The sequence below is a fragment of the Oncorhynchus gorbuscha genome, linkage group LG24 (assembly GCF_021184085.1).
Source record: "Oncorhynchus gorbuscha isolate QuinsamMale2020 ecotype Even-year linkage group LG24, OgorEven_v1.0, whole genome shotgun sequence".
Lineage (NCBI taxonomy): Eukaryota > Metazoa > Chordata > Actinopteri > Salmoniformes > Salmonidae > Oncorhynchus > Oncorhynchus gorbuscha.
In genome coordinates, this window is record NC_060196.1 from 19,286,888 (window position 1) to 19,293,592 (window position 6,705).

Consider the following 6,705-nt stretch of genomic DNA (forward strand, 5'->3'; position numbering starts at 1 on the left):
GGGTTAATATGGATTTAAACTGTCATTTTTTGTCTATGATCTATACAAAATACTCTGTAAAGTCAGTGGAAGAAAATTTCTAACATTTGCAAAAAATGTATATATCTTGATTACGTAAGTATTCAACCCCCTGAGTCAATACATTTTAGAATCACCTTTGGCATCGAGGACAGTGAGTCTTTCTGGGTAAGCCTTGGAAGAGTTTGCACATCTGGATTGTACATTATTCTTTTAAAAATTCTTCAAGCTCTATCAAGTTGTTTTTTGATCATTGCTAGACAGCCATTTTCAAGTCTTGCCAAGTGGATTTAAGTCAAAACTGTAATTAGGCCACTCAGGAACATTCAATATCATCTTGGTAAGCAACTCCAGTGTATATTTGGCCTCGTGTTGAAGGTTACTGTCCTGCTGAAAGGTGAATTTGTCTCTGTTGGAAAGCAGACAGAACCAGGTTTTCCTCTAGGATTTTGCCTGTGCTTAGCTCTATTCCATTTATTTTTATCCTAAAAAACTCCTTAGTCCTTGTCAGTGGCAAGCACAACAATAACATAATGCAGCTACCACCATGCTTGAAAATATGATGAGCGGTACTCTGTGATGTGTTCTGTTGGATTTGCCCCAAACATAACACTTTGAATTCAGGGAATAAATGTCATTTATTTCCAAATGTTTTGCAGATTTACTTTAGTGCCTTAATGCAAACAGGTTGCATGTTTTGGAATATTTTTATTCTGTACAGCCTTCCTTCTTTTAATTTAAAGTCACCGTTGGCCTCCAGGTGAAATCCCTGAGTGGTTTCCCTCCTCTGCAGCAACTGAGCAAGGAAGGACACCTGTATCTTTGTAGTGACTGGGTGTATTGATACGCCATCCAAAGTGTAATTAATAACTTCACCATGCTCAAATGGATATTCAATAACTTCACCATGCTCAAATGGATATTCAATGTCTGCCCTTCTTTGCGAGGCATTGGAAAACCTCTCTGGTCTTTGTGGTTGAGTCTGTGTTTGAAATTCACTGCTCAACTGAGGGATCTTGCAGATAATTGTATGTGTGGAGTACAGAGATGAGGTAGTCATTCAAAAATCATGTTAAACACTAATATTGCACACAGTGAGTCCATTCCACTTAGTATGTGACTTGTTAAGCATATATTTACTCCTGAACGTAATTAGGCTTGCCATAACAAAGGGGTTGAATACTTATTGATGCAGGCTGTCACATAACAAAAAAGGCAAGGGATGTGAATTCTTTCCAAAGGCACTTAGGGTTAAGTATATTAGTAGTAGACTGTATTGCCATCTCTCTTGATATAATCTGTTGTGTGGTTTTCCTAATAAACAGTATATTCTAGGCATTGAGTGACACATTACATTGACTGTTTGTTATGTCAGAACTGCAGATTTTTTTAGGCCATTCAGAATCCTCTCATGAAGAACCCTCTCCAAAGGTGACAGGGTATAACCACAGATGAAGGGGGGGAAAACCTGAAGCATCCGGTGGAGGCTTCCACAGAGAAAGTCCAGTGGCAGGCAAAGGGAGAAGATGAGGCGAGATGAAACTGGGCCGACATTCTGCACATTTTCTCTTAGATGAAACATCCAATATCAATACAGTTTTCTGTTCCCAGAACTAAAAGCAGTTGTGAATAGAGTGCAGTACGTTTTCTACACTTGACCCTTTGGTAAAGTTTCCAAAAATTGCGTTGTTCAAGTTCCTTGACGGAAATATGCAAATACATGCTAAAATATGCCAATAGGATCTCATTAACTCATGCTCATCATAGTTTGCACACCTCCTTGCTTGTTCTGCCCACTGTCTCTCAGTGGTTCCCTATGTAAAGTTAGTATATTTAGTATAACCTAGGTAGTTTATCTGGAGGTTGAGCATTTTAATCAGCTGAGCTGGTTTTCTGTAGAGTAAAGGGTAATATAAGTTACATTTGGTCTTTATTATTACTGACTCCTGTGGAGGCTGCTGAGGGGAGGACGGCTCATAATAATGGCTGGAATGGAGCAAAATATTTGATACCATTCCACTTATTCCACTCCAGCCATTGCCATACGCCCGTCCTCCCCAATTAAGGTGCCACCCACCTCCTGTGACCTACTCAACCCCCAGGTACCTAACCTGGGGGCTGTCCACCAACATAACACCATAGTCAGAGATTCTGATATTGCCTGTGTTAAAATAAGAACACCTTTTTATACAGTATACCAACGCTGTTGAGCAGAACAAACTACCATGCTGACCACAACTTAATTTTAAAAGAATGTCAAATAATCAAACAATATAAAAAATGTATGTCTGTATTTAGAGTACCAGTCAAAAGTTTGGACACACCTACTCATTCAAGTGTTTTTCTTTAGTTGGACTATTTTCTACATTGTATAATAATAGTGAAGACATCAAAACTGTAAAAATAATACGTATAGAATCATATAGTAACCAAAAAAGTGTTCATCAGATTATTCAAAGTAGCCACCCTTTGCCATGAAGACAACTTTGCACACTGTTGGCATTCACTCAATGCTTTTCCAACAGTCTTGAAGGAGTTCCCACATATGCTGAGCACTTGTTGGCTGCTTTTCCTTCACTCTGCGGTCCAACTCATCCCAAACCATCTCAATTGGGTTGAGGTCGGGTGATTGTGGAGGCAAGGTCATCTGATGCAGCACTCCATCACTGTTCTTCTTGGTCAAATAGCCCTTACACAGCCTGGAAGTGTGTTGGGTCATTGTCCTGTTGAAAAACAAATGATAGTCCCACTAAGCGCAAACCAGATGGGATGGTGTATCGCTATAGAACCCTGTGGTATCCATGCTGGTTAAGTGTGCTTTGAATTCTAAATAAATCAACATTTATTTGGGCTCCAATCTGAGGTGCAGTTAACGCTAATGAACTTATCCTCTGTAGCAGATGTAACTCTGGGTCTTCCTTTCCTGTGGAAGTCCTCGTGAGAGCCAGTTTCATCATAGCGCTAGCTGGTTTTTGCGACTGCACTTGAAGAAACTTTAAAAGTTCTTGAAATTTTCCGGATTGACTGACCTTCATGTCTTAAAGTAATGGACTATCATTTCTCTTTGCTTATTTGAGCTGTTCTTGCAATATGGAATTGGTATTTTACCAAATAGGGCTATCTTCTGTATACCAAACCTACCTTGTTACAACACAACTGATTGGCTCATACGCATAAAGGAAATAAATTCCGCAAGTTAACTTTTAACAAGGCACACCTGTTAATTTAAATACATTCCAGGTATTTCCAACCTTGTGAGGCTGGTTGAGAGAATGCCAATGAAGAATATCAAATATAAAATATATTCTGATTTGTTTAACACTTTTTTTGGTTACTACAATACAGGACTCCATATGTTATTTCATAGTTTTGATGTCTTCACCGTTATTCTACAATGTAGAGAATAGTAAAAAATAATGAAAAACACCAGAATGAGTAGGTGTGTGCAAACTTTTGACTGGTACTGTATGTAATGTGTCTATCTATGTAATATAACTTATCTAAACAAGCATACAGTCAAAAAGACAATGTACAAAAATCTATGTACAGTGTGTGCAAATGTAGAAGATTAGGGAGGTATAAGGCAATAAATAGGCCATAGAGGCGAAATAATTACAATTTAGCATTAACACTGGAGTGATAAATGTGCAGATGATGATGTGCAATGATGATGTGCAAGTAGAGATACTGGGGTGCAAAAGAGCAAGAAGATAAATAACAATATGGGGATGAGATAGTTGGGTGTGCTATTTACAGATTGGCTGTGTACAGGTACTGTGATCGGTAAGCTGTTCTGACAGCTGATGCTTAAAGTTAGAGGGAGATATAAGTCTCCAGCTTCAGTGATTTTTGGCGACGAATATGTAGTGAGGGCCAGCCAACGAGAGCATACAGGTCGCAGTGGTGGGTAGTATATGGGGCTTTGGTGACAAAATGGATGGCACTGTGATAGAGTACATTCTAAGGGAGTTTTTCCTAGCCACCGTGCTTCTACACCCGCATTGCTTGCTATTTGGGGTTTTAGGCTGTGTCACGATTGTCGTATTGAGTAGACCAAAGCGCAGTGTGGTGTGAATGCATGATTTAATGAAAAGATGGAAAAACTAAAGTACACTAACACACTAACTATGACTGCTAAAGAACCACCGTGCTAACAAGCAACATTACATAGACAATAACCCACGAAATACCCAAAGAAGATGGCAGCCTAAATATGGTTCCCAATCAGAGACAACGATAAACAGATGCCTCTAATTGAGAACCAATCTAGGCAACCATCGACATACATAAACACCTAGATGGTAAACAGCCCCATAAATCTACAAAACCTCTAGACAGTATAAAAACACATACATCATCCATGTCACACCCTGACCTAACCAAAATATATTAAGAAAACAAAGAATACTCATGTCAGGGCGTGACAGGCTGGGTATCTGAACAGCACTTTGAGATATCAGCTGATCTAAGAAGGGCTTTATAAAAAATAAAATACATTTGATTTGATCCAGTTTGTTGAGTAGAGTGTTGGAGGCTATTTTGTAAAGGGCATCGTCAAAGTCAAGGATCGGTAGGATAGTCAGTTTTACGAGGGTATGTTTGACAGCATGAGTGAAGGAGGTTTTGTTGCGAAATAGTAAGCCGATTCTATATTTAATTTTGGATTGGAGATGCTTAATGTGAGTCTGGAAGGAGAGTTTACAGTCTAACCAGACACCTAGGTATTTGTAGTTGTCCACATATTCTAAGTCAGAACCGTCCAGAGTAGTGATGCTAGTCGGGCGGGCGTGTGTGGGTAGCAATCGGTTGAATTGTATGCATTTAGTTTTACTAGCACATAAAAGCAGTTGGAGGCCACAGAAGGAGTGTTGTATGGCATTGAAGCTCATTTGGAGGTTTGTTAACACAGTGTCCAAAGAAGGGCCAGATGTATACAGAATGGTGTCGTATGCGTAGAGGTGGATCAGAGAATCATCAGCAGCAAGAGCGACATCATTGATATATACAGAGAAAAGAGTTGGCCCGAGAATTGATCCCTGTGTTACTCCCATAGAGACTGCCAGAGGTCCGGACAACAGGCCCTCCGATTTGACACAATGAACTCTATCTGAGAAGTAGTTGGTGAACCAGGTGAGGCAGTCATTTGAGAAACCAAGGCTATTGAGTCTGCCGAGAAGAATGATTGACAGAGTCGAAAGTCTTTGCCAGGTCGATGAAGATGGCTGCACAGTACTGTCTTTTATCGATGGCAGTTATGATATTGTTTAGGACCTTGGGTGTGACTGAGGTGCAAACATGACCAGCTCGGAAACCAGATTGCATAGTGGAGAAGGTACGGTGGGATTCGAAATGGTCGGTGATCTGTTTGTTAACTTGGCTTTCGAAGATTTTAGAAAGGCAGGGCAGGATGGATATAGGTCTATAACAGTTTGGGTCTGGAGTGTCTCCCCCTTTGAAGAGGGGGATAACAGTGGCAGCTTTCCAATCCAACAGGCTAGTAATAGGGGTTGCAACAATTTTGGTGGATCATTTTAGAAAGAGATGGTCCATATTGTCTAGCCCAGCTGATTTGTAGGGATCCAGATTTTGCAGCTCTTTCAGAACATCAGCTGTCTGGATTTGGGGGAAGGAGAAGCGGGGGGACGGTGGCTTGGGCAAGTTGCTGCAGAGAGTACAGAGCTGTTGCCCGGGGAAGGGGTAGCCAGGTGGAAAGCATGGCCAGCCGTAGAAAAATGCTTCTTGAAATGATCTATTATCGTAGATTTATTGGTCGTGCAGTGGGCGGCTGGGGGAGGTGCTCTTATTCGCCATGGACTTTACAGTGTCCCGAAATATATATGATTTGTATCAATCTCTTATGGCTCAAAGTGGAAAGAGATCTTGACTTCATCACTACTTGTTTTTGTAAGAAGAGTTGACAGACTATTTGTACTGAGCTGTCTATTTAATCTGCTAGCACACAGCTTGTACACCCATGCATATCCCACAACACATGCCACCAGAGGTCTCTTCACAATCGCCATGTTATGCAGGTGAGTGAGGACCCAAAAGCGACTTAACAGAAACAGAGTTTATTCAAGTCCAAACAGAAAACGACAAATCCTGAATCCTTAACAGGAAATGTCCAAACGGGGACTAACAGAAATCCTCTAGTCTGTAGAGGGGAATAACAGGAGAAGCGGCCACAGACTGCAGGTCGCTTCGGTTAGGCGCAGGCCGTAGCTGACAGAGACACCTGCTCACACGCAGCATCTGATGAAGGCAAAAACACGACAGGACGGAACAAGAACACAGCACAGCAAACAAGGATCCGACAAGGACGGAAGCGGAAACAGACAGAGAAATAGGGACTTAATCAGAGGGCAAAATAGGGGACAGGTGTGAAAGAGTAAACGAGGTAGTTAGGAGAATGAGGAACAGCTGGGAGCAGGAACGGAACGATAGAGAGAGAGAGGGATAGAGAGAGGGAAAGAACCTAATAAGACCAGCAGGGGGAAACGAATAGAAGAGAAAGCACAGGGACAAGACATGACAATCTATGACAAAACATGACACGCCATGTCCAGAACAGATGAGGTGCACAGTCCTACATAGAGCCATGACTACATGGAACTCTATTCCACATCAGGTAATTGATACAAGCGGGGACTGTGAAGAGAAACACACAAAGGTGCAGACACACGTATA